The sequence below is a fragment of the Pseudophryne corroboree genome, chromosome 1 (assembly GCF_028390025.1).
Source record: "Pseudophryne corroboree isolate aPseCor3 chromosome 1, aPseCor3.hap2, whole genome shotgun sequence".
Classification (NCBI taxonomy): Eukaryota; Metazoa; Chordata; class Amphibia; order Anura; family Myobatrachidae; genus Pseudophryne; species Pseudophryne corroboree.
The window spans coordinates 1,031,680,410-1,031,704,565 of record NC_086444.1 but is presented as its reverse complement, the minus strand read 5'-3'; the positions used below and the strand labels follow the sequence as shown (position 1 = coordinate 1,031,704,565).

The 24,156-nt window shown below is 48.9% G+C and overlaps 1 protein-coding gene and 1 non-coding gene across 4 annotated transcripts in view; both read left to right on the top strand.

Annotated features, from left to right (window-relative positions):
* CENPU (centromere protein U) overlaps nt 1-24,156 on the top strand; it is a 213,461-nt gene that overhangs the window by 102,033 nt on the left and 87,272 nt on the right. The window lies entirely within an intron of this gene.
* On the top strand, nt 16,408-16,523 carry LOC134932334 (U5 spliceosomal RNA). The gene has a single exon (XR_010179310.1). It is a non-coding gene; the product is annotated as a U5 spliceosomal RNA (small nuclear RNA).

The following is a 24,156-nucleotide window of genomic DNA, read 5'->3' as shown; positions in this document are numbered from 1 at the left end:
TTCTTACGAATTTGACTATATAGTCAAAATCGTAAGAAAAGTTAGAGCAGATCACAAGTTAAAGTAACCTTGCGACCACGATGCGATGTCGATGCGCGGTCCCGCGCGGTTTGAATCGCAAGCCTAGATAGACTGTGCAGGCAAGACAATTTTGACTATCTCGTAGAAAAGATAGTCAAAATTGTCACTTAGCCAAAATCGCACATAGTCAGTATCGCAAGCAGTCATTATGTGCTTGTGATACCGACATAGCCCCTGACGCATAGTGAGAATCTGGGGTTAGCCCGAATCTCACCGTGTGTGTATGCACCTTAAGACTGATTCTGGAAAAAGATTTAATGCAAACGTTATCCTGACAGAGATAGTAAATATTATTTCTCTGACGTCCTAGTGGATGCTGGGAACTCCGAAAGGACCATGGGGAATAGCGGCTCCGCAGGAGACTGGGCACAAAAGTAAAAGCTTTAGGACTACCTGGTGTGCACTGGCTCCTCCCCCCATGACCCTCCTCCAAGCCCCAGTTAGATTTTTGTGCCCGAACGAGAAGGGTGCACACTAGGTGGCTCTCCTGAGCTGCTTAGTGAAAAAGTTTAAGTATAGGTTTTTTATTTTCAGTGAATCCTGCTGGCAACAGGTTCACTGCACCGAGGGACTAAGGGGAGAAGAAGCGAACTCACCTGCGTGCAGAGTGGATTGGGCTTCTTAGGCTACTGGACATTAGCTCCAGAGGGACGATCACAGGCCCAGCCATGGATGGGTCCCAGAGCCGCGCCGCCGGCCCCCTTACAGAGCCAGAAGACTGAAGAGGTCCGGAAAATCGGCGGCAGAAGACGTCCTGTCTTCAATAAGGTAGCGCACAGCACCGCAGCTGTGCACCATTGCTCTCGGCACACTTCACACTCCGGTCACTGAGGGTGCAGGGCGCTGGGGGGGGGGGGCGCCCTGAGACGCAATAAAAACACCTTAGATGGCAAAAAATACATCACATATAGCTCCTGGGCTATATGGATGCATTTAACCCCTGCCAATTTTTCCTTAAAAAAGCGGGAGAAAGGCCGCCGAGAAGGGGGCGGAGCCTATCTCCTCAGCACACTGGCGCCATTTTCCCTCACAGCTCCGTTGGAGGGAAGCTCCCTGACTCTCCCCTGCAGTCCTGCACTACAGAAACAGGGTAAAACAAGAGAGGGGGGGCACTAATTTGGCAGATAAATCTATACAGCAGCTATATAAGGGAAAAACACTTATATAAGGTTATCCCTGTATATATATATATATATATAGCGCTCTGGTGTGTGCTGGCAAACTCTCCCTCTGTCTCCCCAAAGGGCTAGTGGGGTCCTGTCCTCTATCAGAGCATTCCCTGTGTGTGTGCTGTGTGTCGGTACGTTGTGTCGACATGTATGAGGAGGAAAATGGTATGGAGGCGGAGCAATTGCCGGTAATAGTGATGTCACCCCCTAGGGAGTCGACACCTGACTGGATGGTCTTATGGAAGGAATTACGTGATAGTGTCAGCACTTTACAAAAGACTGTTGACGACATGAGACAGCCGGCAAATCAGTTATTACCTGTACAGGCGTCTCAAACACCGTCAGGGGCTCTAAAGCGCCCGTTACCTCAGATGGTCGACACAGACACAGACACGGACACTGACTCCAGTGTCGACGGTGAGGAAACAAACGTATTTTCCAGTAGGGCCACACGTTACATGATCACGGCAATGAAGGAGGTTTTGAACATTTCTGATACTACAAGTACCACAAAAAAGGGTATTATGTGGTGTGTGAAAAAACTACCCGTAGTTTTTCCTGAATCAGATGAATTAAATGAGGTGTGTGATGAAGCGTGGGTTTCCCCCGATAAAAAACTGCTAATTTCTAAAAAATTATTGGCATTATACCCTTTCCCGCCAGAGGTTAGGGCGCGTTGGGAAACACCCCCTAGGGTAGATAAGGTGCTCACACGCTTATCAAAACAAGTGGCGTTACCGTCTCCTGATACGGCCGCCCTCAAGGAACCAGCTGATAGGAAGCTGGAAAATATCCTGAAAAGTATATACACACATACTGGTATTATACTGCGACCAGCAATCGCCTCAGCCTGGATGTGCAGTGCTGGGGTGGCTTGGTCGGATTCCCTGACTGAAAATATTGATACCCTGGACAGGGACAGTATATATTGACTATAGAGCATTTAAAGGATGCATTTCTATATATGCGAGATGCTCAGAGGGATATTTGCACTCTGGCATCAAGAGTAAGTGCGCTGTCCATTTCTGCCAGAAGAGGGTTATGGACGCGACAGTGGTCAGGTGATGCGGATTCCAAACGGCATATGGAAGTATTGCCGTATAAAGGGGAGGAGTTATTTGGGGTAGGTCTATCGGACCTGGTGGCCACGGCAACGGCTGGGAAATCCACCTTTTTACCCCAGGTCACCTCTCAGCAGAAAAAGACACCGTCTTTTCAGGCTCAGTCCTTTCGTCCCCATAAGGGCAAGCGGGCAAAAGGCCACTCATATCTGCCCCGGGGCAGAGGAAGGGGAAAAAGACTGCAGCAGGCAGCCTCTTCCCAGGAACAGAAGCCCTCCCCCGCTTCTGCCAAGTCCTCAGCATGACGCTGGGGCCTTACAAGCGGACTCAGGCACGGTGGGGGCCCGTCTCAAGAATTTCAGCGCGCAATGGGCTCACTCGCAAGTGGACCCCTGGATCCTGCAGGTAGTATCTCAGGGGTACAAATTGGAATTCGAGACGTCTCCCCCTCGCCGGTTCCTGAAGTCTGCTTTACCAACGTCTCCCTCCGACAGGGAGGCGGTAGTGGAAGCCATTCACAAGCTGTATTCCCAGCAGGTGATAATCAAGGTACCCCTCCTACAACAGGGAAAGGGGTATTATTCCACGCTGTTTGTGGTACCGAAGCCGGACGGCTCGGTGAGACCTATTTTAAATCTGAAATCCTTGAACACTTACATACAAAGGTTCAAATTCAAGATGGAGTCACTCAGAGCAGTGATAGCGAACCTGGAAGAAGGGGACTATATGGTGTCTCTGGACATCAAGGATGCGTACCTCCATGTCCCAATTTGCCCTTCTCACCAAGGGTACCTCAGGTTTGTGGTACAGAACTGTCACTATCAGTTTCAGACGCTGCCGTTTGGATTGTCCACGGCACCCCGGGTCTTTACCAAGGTAATGGCCGAAATGATGATTCTTCTTCGAAGAAAAGGCGTCTTAATTATCCCTTACTTGGACGATCTCCTGATAAGGGCAAGGTCCAGAGAACAGTTAGAGGTCGGAGTAGCACTATCTCAAGTAGTACTACGACAGCACGGGTGGATTCTAAATATTCCAAAATCGCAGCTGATTCCGACGACACGTCTGCTGTTCCTAGGGATGATTCTGGACACAGTCCAGAAAAAGGTGTTTCTCCCGGAGGAGAAAGCCAGGGAGTTATCCGACCTAGTCAGGAACCTCCTAAAACCAGGCAAAGTGTCAGTGCATCAATGCACAAGGGTCCTGGGAAAAATGGTGGCTTCTTACGAAGCGATTCCATTCGGCAGATTCCACGCAAGAACTTTTCAGTGGGATCTGCTGGACAAATGGTCCGGATCGCATCTTCAAATGCATCAGCGGATAACCCTGTCTCCAAGGACAAGGGTGTCTCTTCTGTGGTGGTTGCAGAGTGCTCATCTTCTAGAGGGCCGCAGATTCGGCATTCAGGACTGGGTCCTGGTGACCACGGATGCCAGCCTGAGAGGCTGGGGAGCAGTCACACAGGGAAGAAATTTCCAGGGCTTGTGGTCAAGCATGGAAACGTCACTTCACATAAATATCCTGGAACTAAGGGCCATTTACAATGCCCTAAGTCAGGCAAGGCCTCTGCTTCAGGGTCAGCCGGTGTTGATCCAGTCGGACAACATCACGGCAGTCGCCCACGTAAACAGACAGGGCGGCACAAGAAGCAGGAGGGCAATGACGGAAGTTGCAAGGATTCTTCGCTGGGCGGAAAATCATGTGATAGCACTGTCAGCAGTGTTCATTCCGGGAGTGGACAACTGGGAAGCAGACTTCCTCAGCAGACACGACCTCCACCCGAGGGAGTGGGGACTTCACCCAGAAGTCTTCCACATGATTGTGAACCGTTGGGAAAAACCAAAGGTGGACATGATGGCATCCCGCCTCAACAAAAAACTGGACAGATATTGCGCCAGGTCAAGGGACCCTCAGGCAATAGCTGTGGACGCTCTGGTAACACCGTGGGTGTACCAGTCAGTGTATGTGTTCCCTCCTCTGCCTCTCATACCCAAGGTACTGAGAATCATAAGAAGGAGAGGAGTAAGGACTATACTCGTGGCTCCGGATTGGCCAAGAAGGACTTGGTACCCGGAACTTCAAGAGATGCTCACGGAGGACCCGTGGCCTCTACCTCTAAGAAAGGACCTGCTCCAGCAGGGACCCTGTCTGTTCCAAGACTTACCGCGGCTGCGTTTGACGGCATGGCGGTTGAACGCCGGATCCTGAAGGAAAAAGGCATTCCGGATGAAGTCATCCCTACCCTGATCAAAGCCAGGAAGGATGTAACTGTGCAACATTATCACCGTATTTGGCGTAAATATGTTGCGTGGTGTGAGGCCAGGAAGGCCCCTACCGAGGAATTTCAACTGGGTCGTTTCCTGCATTTCCTGCAAACAGGACTGTCTATGGGCCTAAAATTAGGGTCCATTAAGGTTCAAATTTCGGCCCTGTCGATATTCTTCCAAAAAGAACTAGCTTCAGTTCCTGAAGTTCAGACGTTTGTCAAGGGGGTACTGCATATACAGCCTCCTTTTGTGCCTCCAGTGGCACCTTGGGATCTCAATATAGTTTTGGGGTTCTTAAAATCACATTGGTTTGAACCACTCACCACTGTGGACTTAAAATATCTCACATGGAAAGTGGTAATGCTGTTAGCCCTGGCTTCAGCCAGGCGTGTCCCAGAATTGGCGGCTTTATCCTATAAAAGCCCTTACCTAATTTTTCATATGGACAGGGCAGAATTGAGGACTCGTCCTCAATTTCTCCCTAAGGTAGTTTCAGCGTTTCACTTAAACCAGCCTATTGTGGTACCTGCGGCTACTAGGGACTTGGAGGATTCCACGTTGCTGGACGTAGTCAGGGCCCTGAAAATATGTTTCCAGGACGGCTGGAGTCAGAAAATCTGACTCGCTGTTTATCCTGTATGCACCCAACAAGCTGGGTGCTCCTGCTTCTAAGCAGACTATTGCTCGTTGGATTTGTAGTACAATTCAGCTTGCACATTCTGTGGCAGGCCTGCCACAGCCAAAATCTGTAAAAGCCCATTCCACACGGAAAGTGGGCTCATCTTGGGCGGCTGCCCGAGGGGTCTCGGCTTTACAACTTTGCCGAGCAGCTACTTGGTCAGGGGCAAACACGTTTGCTAAATTCTACAAATTTGATACCCTGGCTGAGGAGGACCTGGAGTTCTCTCATTCGGTGCTGCAGAGTCATCCGCACTCTCCCGCCCGTTTGGGAGCTTTGGTATAATCCCCATGGTCCTTTCGGAGTTCCCAGCATCCACTAGGACGTCAGAGAAAATAAGAATTTACTTACCGATAATTCTATTTCTCATAGTCCGTAGTGGATGCTGGGCGCCCATCCCAAGTGCGGATTGTCTGCAATACTTGTACATAGTTATTGTTACAAAAATCGGGTTATTATTGTTGTGAGCCATCTTTTCAGAGGCTCCTCTGTTATCATGCTGTTAACTGGGTTCAGATCACAAGTTGTACGGTGTGATTGGTGTGGCTGGTATGAGTCTTACCCGGGATTCAAAATCCTTCCTTATTGTGTACGCTCGTCCGGGCACAGTATCCTAACTGAGGCTTGGAGGAGGGTCATGGGGGGAGGAGCCAGTGCACACCAGGTAGTCCTAAAGCTTTTACTTTTGTGCCCAGTCTCCTGCGGAGCCGCTATTCCCCATGGTCCTTTCGGAGTTCCCAGCATCCACTACGGACTATGAGAAATAGAATTATCGGTAAGTAAGTTCTTATTTTCTCTTACGTCCTAGAGGATGCTGGGGACTCTGTAAGGACCATGGGGTATAGACGGGCTCCGCAGGAGATAGGGCACCTAAAAGAACTTTGACTATTGGTGTGCACTGGCTCCTCCCTCTTTGCCCCTCCTCCAGACCTCCGTTAGATTCTGTGCCCAGAGGAGAAAGGGTACAAAGCAGTGAGCTCAAGAGTTTGCTGTTTTAAAGAATTTTGTTAGGTTTTTTTATTTTCAGGGAGTCCTGTTGGCAACAGGCTCCCTGCATCGTGGGACTGAGGAGAGAGAAGCAGAGCTGGCTTGTAAGGTTGGGCACTGCTTCTAGGCTACTGGACACCATTAGCTCCAGAGGGAGTCGGAACACAGGTCTCACCTGGGGTTCGTCCCGGAGCCGCGCCGCCGTCCTCCTCACAGATGCCGAAGATAGAAGCCGGGTGAGTATTGAGGAAAAGACTTCAGGCGGCAGAAGACATCCATTGCTCCCAGTCACACACACACAAGAGGCACTGTAGGGTGCAGGGGGGGGGCGCCCTGGGCAGCAATAAACCTCAATTTGGGCATAAATATGTTGGATTAGGCTGTGGGACAGTAAATCCACGGACCCCCGCCATTTTCTTACAATATCATGAGGGGACCGAAGCCCGCCGCCGGGTGGGCGGGGCTTGATCCTCGGCACTAACCAGCGCCATTTTCTCCACAGAGGCTGCATGAGAAAACGCTGGCTCCCTGTTCTCTCCCCTGCTGAGCTTCACAGGCTGGAAAAAAGAGGAGGGGGGCACATTGGCGACGCAGTGAGTGGAGATTAACATTATAAATATATAAAAGCGCTATCTGGTCATATATTCCAGTGTTTGGGCGCTGGGTGTGTGCTGGCATTCTCTCTCTCTCTCTCTCTCTCTCTCTGTCTCCCCTAAGGGCCTGGTTGGGGTTTTGTCCCCTTATAGGTAACCCCCTGTGTGTGTGTGTGAGGTGTCGGTAAGTGTGTGTCGACATGTCTGAAGCGGAAGGCTTCTCCAGGGAGGAGGTGGAGCAAATGAGTGGTGTGTCCCCGTCGCTGGTGCCGACTCAGGATTGGATGAGCATGTGGCATAGGTTAAATGCAAGTGTGACATCTTTACATGAAAGGCTTGATAAGGCTGAATTAAGGGGAACATCAGGGGGTCACTCCTCGGATTGGACCGATTCACAGGGCCCGTCGGGGTCTCAAAAGCGTCCCTTAACACAAGACACTACTACCGACACGGACTCTGATTCCAGTGTCGACTATGACGAAGTAAAATTGCACCCTAGGGGGACTAAAACCATTCAGTGTATGATTGTGGCTATTAGGGATGTCTTGCATATTGAGGATGAACCCTCGGTTCCCGACACAAGGGTACACATGTTTAAGGAAAAGAAACAGATTATTAATTTTCCCACATCTCATGAATTAAATGAATTCTTTATAAAAGCTTGGGAGACTCCGGAGAAGAGGCCGCAGATCCCCAAAAGAATTTATATGGCATACCCCTTCCCTAAACAGGACAGGGAGATTTGGGAATCACCTCCCACTGTGGACAAGGCCCTGACGCGCTTGTCCAAGAAGGTGGCGCTTCCGTCTCCTGACACAGCTGCCCTTAAGGACCCTGCAGATCGCAGGCAAAAAAAAAGCTACCTTAAAGGGTATTTATTCTCATACGGGTGCTGTACTACGACCGACGATTGCGTCGGCATGGGTGTGTAGCGCAGTTGCAGCTTGGGCAGATGAGCTGACAGCTAATTTTGAAAATATGGATAAGGATACTATATTCTTAACGCTAGCCCATATAAAAGACCCAGTCTTATTTATGAGGGATGCTCAAAGAGACATTGGATTGCTGGCTTCTAGGGCCAATGCCATGTCGATCTCAGCGAGACGATCCTTATGGACTCGCCAATGGACGGGTGATGCGGATTCCAAAAAGCATATGGAAGTACTAACCTATAAGGGTGATGTATTGTTTGGGGATGGGCTGACGGACCTGGTTTCCACAGCTACAGCAGGTAAATCAAATTTTTTACCATATATTCCCCAACAGCAAAAGAAAATGCCACCCTATCAGATGCAGTCCTTTCGGTCGCACAAGTCCAGAAGAGGTCGGGGATCCTCCTTCCTTGCCAGAGATAAGGGCAGAGGCAAAAGAGCACCTGCTTCGGCAGGCGCCCAGGAACAAAAGTCCTCCCCGGCTACTCCAAAACCCACAGCATGACGCCGGGACTCCCCTGAGGGAGTCCGCACCGGTGGGCGCACGTCTTCGACTTTTCAGCCAGGTCTGGGTCAGCTCAGACCTGAATCCCTGGGTGTTAGAAATAGTTTCCCAGGGTTACAAACTGGAATTCGAAGAGGTGCCCCCGCGCCGATTTTTCAAGTCGGCCCTACCAGTTTCCACGTCTGAACGGGATGTAGTGTTAGCTGCAATTCAAACGCTGTGTATACAGCAAGTGATAATCAGGGTTCCCATGAACCAGCAGGGAAGAGGTTACTACTCAACCCTCTTTGTGGTCCCGAAACCGGACGGTTCGGTCAGACCTATCTTGAATCTGAAATCCCTAAACGTGTACATAAAAAGATTCAAATTCAAAATGGAATCGCTCAGAGCGATAATAGCCAATATGGAGGAGGGGGAGTTTATGGTGTCTCTGGACATAAAGGATGCGTACCTTCGTATCCCCATATATCCCCCCCCATCAAGAATTCCTGAGATTCGCTGTACAGGATTGTCATTACCAATTTCAGGCGTTGCCGTTTGGACTTTCCACGGCCCCGAGGATTTTCACCAAGATAATGGCGGAAATGATGGTGGTCCTGCGCAAGCATGGAGTCACAATTATCCCATACTTGGACGATCTCCTGATAAAAGCGAGATCAAGGGAGAAATTGCTGAGCAGTGTGGCGCTCTCTGAGAGTGCTCCAGCAACACGGTTGGATTCTAAATCTACCGAAGTCACAGTTGATTCCGACAACTCGACTACCGTTCCTAGGTATGATACTGGATACGGAACAAATGAAGGTCTTCCTTCCAATGGAGAAAGCCCAGGACATCCAGAACATGGTCAGAGACCTGCTGAAACCGAAAAGGGTGTCTGTTCACCAGTGCACTCGAGTTCTGGGAAAGATGGTGGCGGCCTACGAGGCCATTCCATTCGGAAGGTTCCATGCAAGGACTTTTCAATGGGACCTTCTGGACAAGTGGTCCGGGTCCCATCTACACTTACATCGAAAAACTACTCTGGCCCCAGGGGCCAGGGTGTCTCTCCTGTGGTGGTTGCAGAGTGCTCACCTACTGGAGGGTCGCAGATTCGGAATTCAGGATTGGATCTTGGTTACCACGGACGCGAGCCTCCGAGGATGGGGAGCAGTCACACAAGGAAGAAATTTTCAGGGACTTTGGTCAGACCAAGAGTCATGTCTACACATCAATGTGTTGGAACTCAGGGCCATATACAACGGCCTTCGACAAGCGGAGAGTCTTCTTCGAAACCTACCGGTTCTGATTCAGTCAGACAATGTCACAGCAGTGGCTCATGTGAATCGCCAAGGCGGGACAAGAAGCAGAGTCGCGATGGCGGAAGCCACCAGGATTCTTCGCTGGGCGGAAAATCACGTGAGCGCTCTGTCGGCTGTCTTCATTCCGGGAGTGGACAACTGGGAAGCAGACTTCCTCAGCAGACACGATCTCCATCCAGGAGAGTGGGGACTTCATCAAGAAGTCTTTGCAGACATAATACGTCTTTGGGGAACTCCTCAAATAGACATGATGGCGTCACGCCTCAACAAAAAACATCGGAGGTATTGTGCCAGGTCTCGGGACCCTCAGGCAGTAGCAGTAGACGCTCTGATAACACCGTGGGTGTTCAAATTGGTCTACGTGTTTCCTCCTCTTCCTCTCAATACAAAAGTGTTGAGGATCATAAGACGAAGAAGAGTACAGACGATACTCGTTGTCCCAGACTGGCCTCGAAGGGCCTGGTACTCTGATCTACAAGAGATGCTCACAAGAGATCCCTGGCCTCTTCCGCTGAGGGAAGACCTGTTGCAACAGGGGCCCTGTGTATTTCAAGACTTACCGCGGTTACGTTTGACGGCATGGTGGTTGAACGCCGAATCCTAGCAAAAAAGGGGATTCCGGAAGAGGTCATCCCTACTTTAATAAAGGCTAGGAAGGAGGTGACGGTTAAGCATTATCACCGTATCTGGCGAAAGTATGTGTCTTGGTGTGAGACCAAGAATGCACCTACGGAAGATTTTCATCTGGGTCGTTTTCTCCACTTCCTACAAACAGGAGTGGATATGGGCCTGAAATTAGGCTCTGTTAAGGTTCAGATTTCGGCCCTCTCGATTTTCTTTCAGAAGGAATTGGCTTCTCTTCCAGAAGTCCAGACGTTTGTGAAGGGAGTGCTGCACATCCAGCCCCCTTTTGTGCCTCCAGTGGCACCATGGGACCTCAACGTGGTGTTGCAGTTTCTAAAATCACACTGGTTTGAACCGCTTAACAAGGTTGAGTTGAAATTTCTTACTTGGAAGGTGGTCATGTTGTTGGCCTTGGCATCGGCAAGGCGAGTATCAGAATTGGCGGCTTTGTCACACAAAAGCCCCTACTTGATTTTTCATGTGGATCGAGCTGAATTGAGGACACGTCCGCAATTTTTGCCTAAGGTGGTTTCTTCATTCCATGTGAATCAACCTATTGTGGTGCCTGTGGCTAAAGTGACCTGGAGGATTCCAGCTCCGTGGACGTAGTCAGGGCCTTAAAAATTTATGTAGCCAGGACGGCTAGAATTAGGAAAACAGAGGCCCTGTTTGTCCTGTATGCGGCCAGTAAGATTGGCGCACCTGCTTCGAAGCAGACTATTGCTCGCTGGATCTGTAATACGATTCAGCAGGCTCACTCTACGGCTGGATTGCCGGTACCAAATTCGGTTAAGGCCCATTCCACTAGGAAGGTGGGCTCTTCTTGGGCGGCTGCCCGAGGCGTCTCTGCATTACAACTTTGCCGAGCGGCGACTTGGTCGGGGTCAAACACTTTTGCTAAATTCTACAAGTTTGATACCCTGGCTGATGAGGACCTAGCGTTTGCTCAGTCGGTGCTGCAGAGTCGTACACACTCTCCCGCCCGATTGGATGCTTTGGTATAAACCCCATGGTCCTTACGGAGTCCCCAGCATCCTCTAGGACGTAAGAGAAAATAAGATTTTAAACCTACCGGTAAATCTATTTCTCCTAGTCCGTAGAGGATGCTGGGCGCCCGTCCCAGTGCGGAAACTCTGCAAGACTTGTATATAGTTGTTGATTACATAAGGGTTATGTTACAGTTGGAATCGGTCTTGGACCGTTGCTGTTTTTTGTTCATACGGTTGACTGGTTATGTATGATCCAGGTTACATGGTATGATTGGTGTGGGCTGGTATGAATCTTGCCCTTGGATTTCCAAATCCTGCCTTGTAGTGTCCATCTCCTCTGGGCACAGTTCTCTAACTGAGGTCTGGAGGAGGGGCATAGAGGGAGGAGCCAGTGCACACCCATAGTCAAAGTCTTTTAGGTGCCCTATCTCCTGCGGAGCCCGTCTATACCCCATGGTCCTTACGGAGTCCCCAGTATCCTCTACGGACTAGGAGAAATAGATTTACCGGTAGGTTTAAAATCTTATTTTCTGCAGCAGGGTACACTGGTATTCCACAGGGAACTACATCAGGATGTAGAGTAGGATCTTGATCCGAGGCACCAACAGGCTAAAAGCTTTGACTGTTCCCAAGATGCTCAGTGCCGCCTCCTCTATAACCCCGCCTCTGTGCACAGGAGCTCAGTTTGTAAGTTGGTGCCTGCAATGCAGGCAGCTAACAGGCAGGGCTGCTCCAGCAGCCCTAAGAAGAGCTATTTTAAAGAAAATAAAAGACTTCAAGGGCTGAAGCAGAGGCACTCTAGTGCTAGATATCATTCTGATATCTCCTGCTGCAGCTCCATCACCTCCCCCAGCGGCGCTGTATACTCCCGCTTACCTGGTTGCCGGGTACTTACAGCAGAGGCTCCAGTTCTTCACCCAGGGCGCGCACACTAACCGAAGTTCTCCGGGATCGCGTGGCCACACTCAGGGAGGAGGTAAGAGGGTCCCCCAGACGGGACCCTTTGGAGGCGTGGACACTGTGGCAGTACAGGGACCCCACTAGACCACCAGGGCAAGGGCACAGGTCTGATTAGGCTATAATCCAGTTTATTAAGGCCCACAGCACCCGGTGGTGAAGTCCAGCAAGGGGGATAAGGCTCTGACCTGTAGCCCCTTCCCCAGCCCCTGGGCGCCATTTAGAGTAAATGTTTCCGCCCTGGAGCTGCATCTCTCTCTCTCTCTCTCTCTCCCTCACTCCCTGTCAGCGTTTGGGCGCCATTACACAGCTGCGCTGATTCTGCGACTGCTGGGTGATTCCTCCTCTGTAAAGCTGCCTGCATCATCAGCGCTGTGCATTTACAGGACACTTAAGTATCCTACTTATCGTTTAGACAGTGTTAGTTAAGAACAAGTGCATACTTCACGGTTATTCAGTACAAGTACCCTGTGATATTCATCCAGTTTTCTCATACGTCCTAGAGGATGCTGGGGACGCTTTAAGAACCATGGGGTATAGACGGGATCCGAAGGAGACATGGGCACTTTAAGACTTTGAAAGGGGTGTGAACTGGCTCCTCCCTCTATGCCCCTCCTCCAGACTCCAGTTTAGAATCTGTGCCCAGGTAGACTGGATGCACAACTGCGGAGCTCTACTGAGTTTCTCGGAAAAAGACTTTGTTAGGTTATTTATTTCTTTATCATCCACTAGGGGTCACTGGAGTACTCTTGGGATATGGACGGGCGGAGCCGAACAAAGGCACTGAATATTCAAATTTAGGACTCTCCCCCCCCTCCATATCCCCAAGTACCTCAGTGTACTTTGCCAGTGTTTTTTCGGTGCTCACAGATGAACATCGGCTTGTGGCAATGGCCACTTTTCAGATTTTTATTTTTATTTTTATTTTTAATTTTTACAGCTGCCCGTCTCAGTTTATGGAAAAACATGGGTCCGGGATGGTGTCGCTGCAAGGCAGCGGATGGCGTGTCGGTCCTCACAAAGAGCACCCTCACAGCCACAGGCGCTATAGACAAGCGCATGGCGTGTCGGTCCTCACAAAGAGCACCCTCACAGCCACAGGCAGCCATTGTCTCCTTTAAACTGAACGGAGCTTACAGAAAGAAGATCCGTTACAGCCAGGATAAGACAAAGAGCTGGAAGGAGCTTACACTTACAGAAGCTCCGTCACAGCCAAGATGAGGCTGAAACGGAGCTTGCAGAGAGAAGAGAAGGCGGCACAAGGTATGAGTGTCAGGGCGGTCAGCTCACGCTGCCGCCCTGCTGTGTGTGTGTTATGCTGTAGAAATGACATAGCCGCTGAGCACGTGAACTACACGCCGCTGAAGGTCTTGCTGAACGATGCGCAGAGCGGCCGCACGTCACTCAGACGTTGGCCGCTCTCACTGCGCTGATGGCCCGGTACGAGAATCTCCGTGCGCTGTACTAAGAGAGCGGCCGCACGTCACTCAGACGCCGGCCGCTCTCACTGCTCTGAGGGCACGGCACCGCTAGACGCTACCGCCATTCTCCTGGGCTGAACTAAGTAGAGCGGCCGCACGTCACTCAGACGCCGGCCGCTCTCACTGCTCTGCTGCGGCACCGTTACACGCCGCCGACATTCTCCGGGAGCTCAACTAAGAGAGCGGCCGCACGTCACTCAGACGCCGGCCGCTCTCACTGCTTTCATGGCCCGGCACCGCTACACGCCGCCGAGACAGTGGCCGCACGTCACTAAAGGACGCAGGCCACTTTTCCAAACACCGCAGACACAGGGAGACTGTGTACTGCTGTAGGAAGCAGCTGCCGGACGGCTCCCCGGCGCTAGATCAGGCTCTCCTGCTCTCCCTGCTCCCGATCTCCGTACGCTGCAGGTAAGGGATGCAGGGGGGGGGGGGGAATAATACCCATAGCAGCAGCAAAGGCTGCATGGGTTCAAAATACACAAGCAGCGCAGCACGTTAACAGCACGTTTTATATATATAAATATAATGAAGCTTTTGCTGGCAATAATATCAGTATGAACTGTGATTATAGGTGTAAACACTTTGTATATATATATAATATATATATGAGGCTTTGGCTGGCAATAGGTTATCAGTGGCATAACCTATTACACGTTTAACCATGTTTTCTGTTATTTTTGGTTACAGTTGCATAAATACACTGCAGGCAGTGCTCATATTATTTGAATACATATATTTTACTGTATCCTATGTATAATAGGCTATTAAGCATAATAACTGTATAATAGGCTATTAAGCCTATATTAAAACTGCAGCAGGTACCCTGTACTATGATTTTCTGGGAAAGCATGGCATGACGGCCATTTTAATCATTGCTGGTTTTCCAGTTATAATTCCAGACCATACACCTCTACTCCACAAGGAGGCGCAGGGGTGTTAGTGGGAATTTTTTTTTTTTAGTTCAAGATAATTCTGGAACATTCCTGCCCTACATCTTTAAGCCACCAGAAGGCGCAGGGGTGTTAGTAGGAATTTGGTTCGGGTTTCATGCCCATGTGAACTGCTTTTCACATAAAGACTTTGGTTTCCTAATAAATATGCTGTTCAGCAATAACATATATATATAGATATATATGCCATATAATAATCGTGCAAGTGTCTGTCTGTTGCCTATTATGATGTCTGTCTACATAGCGAATAAGGCTCTAGTGCAGACTAAAAATGTTAACATTGGCAATTCAAATTAAAACAGCGGTAATCGGAGTCTCAGAATAACTCCGCCAGCGCTAACAAAAGACAATCTTTCCAAAGTGACAATTTTCCTTTGGGTACCAGAGTGTTTATTTCACTAGTCTTATACTTTAATGCACGATTCTATGTCAAATCTCACACCGATAACTACAAGTGAGCAGGGTACATTAGTCCAGCACTCAGATAGTGCGGGGTTTTAGACAACCATACATAATAGTTTCCAAAAGGACGCGATCCGCCATTGGTATATGCGTTTCTGTCAAACATTATAAAAACCACAGATACATTTGGGTCACTAGAATCTATCTATGGAACCATGCCGATCACGGTTAAAAGAAGCTGCAGAGTATATCTGTAAAGCTTTTGCTAACGCCGGTTATTTTCAAATTGTCGCTAGTTAAGCGCGACAAGCCCAGAGCTTGTTTGCTCCTAAATTGGATATATGTGTAACGACATTTTATCCCTTTACGGTATTCTGCCATTAGCGCATACAATATACTTGTAACAGCGTTTTATTCTTTTATAAACATCAGTCACGTCTTGTAACGACAGGACGTTACAGTCAGCAAGCCAGTGGTTTGATGACCTCTTTTACATTTGTGGAAGTGCGTCTTTTCAGGTTACATTTGCGAGGTTTCATGACTTCAACTCATATATGTCTCAGCTATTTACAGCTTAGAGTACAAAACTGCTTCTGGCGAACGGTTTGGCAGGTTGTCATTTAGTCTTTGCTGGGTTATAAACCAGTCAATAGTACGCCAACAGAGTCAAAATGACTTATTCCCGTCTGTTTGAGCAAAATCAAACAGCTCCGTTGCAATATCAATCAGCAAGTCATTTACTACAGTTAGAAAATGAAAATGGATTTTCTGCAGTTAGTTTTTGCTTATTGCAGCCACAAAATTGTATAATTGCATTTGATCTTCACAATGCGTATTTACCCAGTCCGGTTTCTTCATCACAGGTTCTAGCGTTTGCAAATCGCCACAACCATTAACCATTTCATTTATACCGTTGCTTATCGCTGCCGGTATTTACCAAAGTGATGTTGGAATAATCGCTCATCTCACATAAGAACTATGTATCAACAAAGTTCCTCTATCTTGCGCTACTAAGGTATACTGCGGTAGCAGATTAAGTTCGAAAACAATCACATCTAAGTCGGTCTAAACGATGTCAATTCCTAGGTAAGATTATAAATACGGTAAATCAAAGACTTTTACCTACTACACCAGCAAGAACAAAGGTACACGCACATTAGCGGTACATTGGTGTATTCACTTATTAAGAATAAAGATGTGTTTTCAATCGCGTTTCTCACAGAGGGACAAGGGTGCGTATACTCTGGACGACAGTCACAGAGAGTCAGGATTTGTAGTTAAAATCAACGCAAAGGTTCTAAAACACGACAGATTGCTGTCAATAAATGTCCTAGAACTCTGTGCATTTTACAATGCAATAGATAAATGTCCTAGAACTCTGTGCATTTTACAATGCAATAAATAATTCGTTTTCAGTCTGTCCAGGGATAGACTCTGGGTTCTCTTCAGAACGAATAAATCTTTCGCTTTTTACTAAAGATTTCTGTAGACAGGAACAACCGTGAGTTTCATGTAATTTTGTTTTTTCATGCCTAGCTCACGCTGCCCTTAAGCAGTCAAACAAAGCAACGGCAGTTGCATACACAACAACCAGTGAAAACCAAGAAGCCGCATGGCAATGCGGCAGGTAACTCAAATCTTCAATGGCTCAGAACGCCATTATGTGAAAATGTCAAGACATCAATCCGTGAGTGGACATTTGTTAGACAAAAGATCTCACCCGTCAGGGTTTGGATCTTGAAAACTGGACATTAAATCCAGAGGTGTTTCATATGTGAGTCCACAGAAGGCGGTTACCCCAAGTATACATAATGGCATCTCGCCACAATTACAAAAGCTCAGTATATGTACATCACATTCATGGGGTCATTCAGCATCGTGTATCTGGCTCCACCATTTTCCGCTTCTCTCTTCGTTGCCAAAACGGATCAGAAGACAGTTCGTCACAGTCATACTGGTGGTATCTCATGGGTTTCGGAGAAGTTTGCTTCTCGAATTTTCAAGTAATACTTGCACACGATCTTGCCCCGCTCATAATACGGCCAACCTGTTACATCACGGAACGTTCTTTTACCCATAGTTACCTATGTACCTATTATCTATGTACCGCAGCTGCGGTTGACGGGGTGAGAGTTCAGACCTCTCTCTTAAAAAATAGAGAATTACAGTATCGGTTATACCAACCATGTTACGAAATAGTAAGCCGCTTAAGGCAGCTCATAATTAAAAAATTTCGTGTGCTTACATAGGTTGTAAACCTCGGAAGTTTCCAACATCATACTTCAAGTACCCGTATTCTGTTAAACGGGATGGGATGGAAAACTGCGTTCATCTGCACTAAGAGTGCAGGTATCTGTGTGGTAAACTTATTTTCAAAGCGTTTGCCTCTATTTACGTCTGTAAACATCTTTCTACAAGGTGTCACCAAAGTTCAGACTCTATTTATCCCACCTACAGCGCCAGGCGATTTGAGGTTGGGTTCAGATTTCTTAGTTTTCATATTTTGGAATCCTTTCAACAAATGGGAATTAAGTTTCATATTTTTGAACCCGTACAACAAATGGGTATTAAGTTCTCACTTTGGAAAACATTTTTCTTCTAGCCTTGGCTTCGCCAAGGGTGCTTCGGCAAGGATTTTGTTTTCATATTTGGGTGCCTTGTATTCCAAGCCACCGTATTTGAGTTTTCTCATTACAAAGCAGATCTTCCGACAAAATCCGCTTTCGTATTCTTCACATCAATATACCAATAGTGGTTCCTGTGGGGACAGCACATTCTAAAATTCTGAATGTGGTACACGCGTTACGCGTTTATATATGTAGTACGTGATATGAATACGTTGTTTGTTCTATATGATACTGCAAACTGGGGTTAGCCAGTTTCTCAGCAGATTTTATCCAGTTGGATAATAATGACTACAAGTCAGGCTTACTTAAGGCTAAGTTACAATCGCCTACGTCAGTAATAGCATCCCACAGGTTCTGTGGGAATGTCACACCCAGCGGGTCGTGGAGCGTCTACGACGCGGCTACATAGCCTTTAGTGCACCACGTTTGTGCACGTTTACACGTTATGAATGGTGGCGCCATCAGCATTTAGCTTTGGCTGCCTACTGTTACAAGTATCAAACAGCTCTCCCGCCCACGAGGGAAGCTTTGGTACGTCCCAAGAGTACTCCAGTGACCCCTAGTGGATGATAAAGAAAATAGGATTTTGGTACTTACCAGGTAAATCCTTTTCTTTGAATCCATAGGGGGCACTGGACGCCCACCCAGAGCAGTTTTACCTGGGTTGTTGTAAGCTCAAGGGAGCTTAGTGAACAAATTTAACTTGGATGGTATTAAGCTCGAAGGAGCTTAGGGTAACACATTTCACCAATTGGCTCAAATTATAAAGTTCTATCGGTTAAGGTGTCAACTGTTTAGTTGACAATAAGGTTACGGATCAACTTTGTGGTTGTCCGTTATGTTATAGGGATTCTCCATTGTCAACCTCTCTATATCCTGTTCGCTCAGTAAAAAACACTGGCAAAGTACACTGAGGTACTTGGGGATATGGAGGGGGGGGAGAGTCCTAAATTTGAATATTCAGTGCCTTTGTTCGGCTCCGCCCGTCCATATCCCAAGAGTACTCCAGTGCCCCCTATGGATTCAAAGAAAAGGATTTACCTGGTAAGTACCAAAATCCTATTTTTCAGGGAGGCTGCTGGCAACAGTCTCGCTGCATCGTGGGACTTGGCACTAAATTCATACCCCCGCCGGTATTATCTGTTCGTAAAAGAGCGGGCTGAAGCGCGCCTTGTAGGGGGCGGGGCTTAGCCCTCACAGCTCTCATCAGCGCCATTTTCTCTCCAGGAGCTGCAGAGACGCTGGTCCTTCCTCACCTCTGCTATCACAAGTAACAGGGTGCAAAACAGGGGGGGAGGGGCACAGCAAATTTGGTAAAGCGCTGCAGGGTCTGAGGCAATATATGTAAAGTTTCAGAACCGGGACAGGCGCTGGGTTGTGAGATGGCAAACTCCCTCTGTGTTTCTCTGACAGGCTTTACTGTGGGTCTGTCCCCCTTTTGGCCCAGAGTGTCTGTGGGTGTCGGTACAGGTGTGTCGGCATGTCTGAGGCGGAGTGCTCTTCCCAGGAGGAGACTGTTGGGGGCAGAAACGGCTGTGGGAGTGACCCTGTCGGCACCGCCGACTCCTGACTGGGTAAATGTGTTGAATGCTTTGAATGCTAATAGGGCTCTTATTAATAAGAGATTAGATAGATCTGAGTCTCAGAACCAGGTATGGAAGAAATCGGTGGAGGATGTGTTATCACAGGTACAGACCCCCTCGGGGTCACATAAACGTTTGTTTGCACAGTTAGCAGACACTGATACCGACACGGACACTGACTCCAGTGTCGACTATAGTGATACCAGATTAGACCCAAAATTGTCGAAAAGCATTCAGTACATGATTGTGGCAATAAAAGACGTGTTGCATATCACCGAGGACCCTGCGGTTCCTGATGCTAGGGTCTGTATGTTTAAGGGAAAGAACCCTGAGGTAACGTTTACTCCCTCTCATGAACCGAATGCCCCCTTTTGAAAAGATGTGTGAAAATCCTGACAGAAAGTTTCTGATTCCCAAAAGGATTCAAATGGCGTATCCGTTCCCCTCTGGGGATAGAGAAAAGTGGGAGTCACCTCCCATTGTAGACAAGGCGCTGTCACGGTTGTCTAAAAAGGTGGCTTTACCGTTTCCTGACACGGCAGCCCTTAAGGATCCTGCGGATCGTATACAGGAAAATATGCTAAAATCCATTTACGTCACCACAGGTACACTACTCAGACCAGCTATTGCATCTACGTGGGTGAGTAGTGCTATAGAAAAGTGGGCAGATAACTTGTCATCTGATATAGATACCCTGGATAGGGAGGCCATCCCTTTTAACACTAGGTTATATCAGGGACGCTGCAGCCTACTTAAAGGAAGCGGCAAGAGATATTGGCCTCTTGGGATCAAGGGCATATGCCATGGCAGTCTCAGCTAGGAGAGCATTGTGGATTCATCAATGGAATGCTGATGCTGACTAAGAAAGCTATGGAGTCTCTACCGTATAAAGGTGGTGTATTGTTTGGTGAAGGTCTCGCTGAGTTGGTGTCTACGGCTACCGCGGGTTAGTCGTCTTTTTTGCCTTATGTTCCTCCACAACAAAAGAAAGCTCACCACTTGCAGATGCAGTCCTTTCGGCCAAATAAATAAAACAAAGGCCGAGGTTATTCCTTTCTTGCTAATAGAGGAAGAGGAAAAGGTAAAAGATCTCCGGCCGTGGCAGGTTCTCAGGAGCAGAAGTCCTCCCCGGCTTCCGCCAAATCCACTGCATGATGCTGGGGCTCCTCTGCGGGAGTCCGCACCGGTGGGGGCACATCTCAAACTTTTCAGTCATTTCTGGGCTCGTTCGGCCCTAGACCCGTGGATTCTAGAAATAGTGTCCCAGGGGTACAAACTGGAGATTCAAGACGGGCCCCCTCGACGTTTTTTATCAAATCAGCCTTACCAGCTTCTCTTCCGAACAGGGAGGTAGTATGCGAGTCAATACAAAATTTGTGTCGGAATCAAGTCATTGTCAGGGTTCCCCTGGCACAACGGGGAGAAGGCTTTTATTCAAGCCTGTTTGTGGTCCCGAAGCCGAACGGCCCGGTGAGACCAATTCTGAACCTAAAATCCCTCAATCTTTACCTAAGGAAATTCAAATTCAAGATGGAATCTCTCCGAGCAGTGATCTCCAGTCTGGAGGAAGGGGATTTCATGGTGTCGGTCGACATAAAGGATGCCTACTTACACATCCCCATATATCCTCCGCATCAGGCTTACCTGCGAAATACTGAGCAGCAGGCGGTCGGGCAGATGTGGGTGGGCAAGGAAAGCTGTGGATGCAGGCAGGAACTGGAAGATGTGTATACAGGCGGGTGGGCTGGCTGGGTGGTGAGACGCGGCGGCCGTGACCTGTGATATCACACTGCTGCGTCATCAAGGCATAGGTCACGGTAGGAGCATGACTGATCCTGTAAGAAGAGCCCGAGCCAACCGTTCACTCTGAAGGTACAGGAAACTGCTCTGGCTCCGCGGCACACCTTGCAACTGGTCGCGGCACACTGGTTGAAAAAGCCTGCTTTAGACTGTTCCCAAGATGCACATCGCCGCCTCCTCTATAACCCCGCCTCCATGCCAGTGAGCTCAGTTTGTAAGTTGGTGCCATGCAGTATGCAGGCACTTAACAGGGGCTGCCCTAGGTAGCCTTTTCAGAGCTTCGTTTACAGACTCCAAGTCTCCCCCCCCCCCCCCCCCCCCCCCTGTTTTCTTTACTACCCGCACTACCGGTGGGGATGCCAGCAGGGGGAGCAGGTCGGACCTGAGGCCCCTACCCCCAGCCCCAGGGCGCCATTTTCAGCAATGTTCCCGCCCTGGAGCTGCTTCCCTCTCCCTCATTCCCGGTCAGCAGCCATTACAGTGTGAGCCTTGCTGTTTCCTGGGATTGCTGGGGCAAATGCTCCTCTGTGGAACCGCCTGACTGCCAGTGCTGTGCTTCCTACAGGACACTTGAGTATTCTACCTGTCACTGGGACTGTGTTGGTTAAGAGAGTGCATACATTCAGGGTTTTGTGGTACAAACACCCTGTGATATACATCCAGTGCTTACTGTGTTTGTTATAGCTATAGTTATCACACATAGCCATACTGAGTATTACTTTGTATTGCTAGTCCAGTGCAGTTTATGGTACATAATTTCTGCATGGTACACTTGTGACTATATAAGTGTGTGTGCATGTAGCTGCTGCGTGGTTGCCTTATTGCAGGGTATTTCATTCGGCGTGCTATTTCTATATTACTATACCTGTGGGGCCAAGTGTTTCGGGTTTTCTCTCTACATAATATAGGATTGTTTCACAAGATATACTACGGGGGTATTTTTCCTTGTGAATTATAGTCACCATATGTTCCATTCCTATTGAACTCTCGGTCTGTGCCATTTTAGGCTGTTTTTCTGCGAGTTCTTACTAGGTATAGTGCTGCTACAATTTGTACCAGGTTGCCCGTCACTGTGCGCATAGTTATGTCTGCTACACGTGGCAACGACGTTGGGGCCTCTCCCACACTGCGTAGTAGTGAGGCTGCTGACGGAATGGAGGATATTTTAGCAGCTGAGAGTTCAGGTTTCTTACCCCCAAGTGGGTCGGCAGCACTTGGGGCATCACAGGACCCGCCTTGGGCTACATTTTCCACATTTTTAAACACGCTTGTAACTAAATTGACGCCCCCTGTGGGACCGCCTGTGCCACTACCACAGTTTATGGTCCCCGCTGTCAACCCGCCATGGGCGGATCGGCCTTCCACTCAGTTACAGCATTTGAACCGATCCATGTCTAAATCTAAGGGTCACTCTTGCCCGCATAAGACTAAGTCGTCTTCTAAAAGGGCCATTACCTCCTCCCATTCTGCGGCCTGGACTGACACGTCCTCCGATGAGGACGGTGCATATACTTGCCCCTCAGACACTGACGCTGATGTTTCAGATGAGGAGAGGAAATCGTCCGTGAATGTCTCGGATTTGATTGAGGCGATACGGCTCATTCTTCAAGTGTCTGATGATTCTGAAACTGTCTCCAAGAAACCGGATAGGTTTAAGCGTAAGAAAGTGGTTAAGCAGGTTTTACCCTATTCTAAACACCTGGTTGACATGCGTCCGGAATCCTGGGAAAATCTGGGGACAAAGTTTACACCAAATAAGAGACTGTTGGCTCGCTATCCTCTCTCTGCGGAGGTGTGTAAAAATTGGGAAACTCCTCCGCCTGTAGATTCTCATGCGGCGCGTATGGTTGTTTCCTCTGCCCTGCCAGTAACTACCGTCACCTCTCTGAAGGAGCCGACGGATCGTCGTGTGGAGGGCTGTTTAAAAGCGATTTATACCCTTTCGGGGGCTGTGCAATGGCCACTATTGCAGCGACTTGGGCTGTTGAGGCGTGGGCTCAGGAACTCGAGGCAGAACTGCCTTCGGGTGCATCTGAGCATGCTCGACAATGTCTCTCATATATTGCCACGGCTTCTCTGTACCTTAAGGAGGCAGCCTCCGATGCCGGGGTGCTCGCGGCCAAGGCTGTTACTGCATCCGTTTTGGCCAGACGTATCCTTTGGTTGAGGTCCTGGTCGGTGGATTTGGATTCCAAGAAATCCCTGGAGGTGCTTCCTTTCAAGGGAGACATTCTCTTTGGAGAATATCTCAATAAGATTGTGGCTGACCTGGCTACGGCTAAAACAGCCTGCCTACCTAGTACGGCTCCTTCCGCATAGAAGGCTAAAAGTACTTTCCCTCGGCCCTCTCGTACTCCAGGTAAGGCAAAAGGCTAGGCGTACCCAAAGCAAACCCGTATTTCCAGACCTGCCATGCCCAGACCGAAGCGTACTTGGACTGCCCGTCAGCCAGCTTCCAAAACTGACAAGCCGTCCGCATGACGGGGCGGGCCTCCCTCTGGGGGATCCCAGGGTGGTGGGGCGACTTCTAGGTTTTACCCAGGAATGGTTGAAGACCACTTTGGATACCTGGGTGAGGGAAGTCGTTGCTCGAGGCTACGCCATACCCTTCAAGAATCGTCCCCCCTCATCGATTTTGCCTGACAGATGTGCCTCTGGATCCGGCAAAAGCGAACACGTTGCACTCTGTGGTACATTCCCCCCTATCCACAGGAGTGGTGGTACAGGTGCCTCTGACTCAGAGGGGCAAGGGGTTCAATTCACAGCTGTTTCTAGTCCCGAAACCGAACGGGTCCTCGCGGCCCATTCTCAATCTGAAGTCCTTTAACAAGCATGTGCGAATTTCCAAGTTCCGTATGGAAACGCTGCGCTCTATTCTGGCCATGGAGCCTGGGGACTATATGGTGTCCCTGGACATACAGGATGCCTACCTACATATTCCTATTGCGGTATCTCATCAACAGCACCTGCGGTTTGTGGTGGGCAACCTTCATTACCAATTTCGGGCGTTAGCCTTTGGTTTGACAACGGCTCAGCGAGTTTTCACCAAAGTTATGGCGGTCATGGCGGCTACGTTGCGCCATCAAGGGGTCAGGATACTACCATACCTAGACGATTTGTTGATCCTGGCGAGTTCCCCAGAACTTCTCCTGTGTCATCTCGATTTGA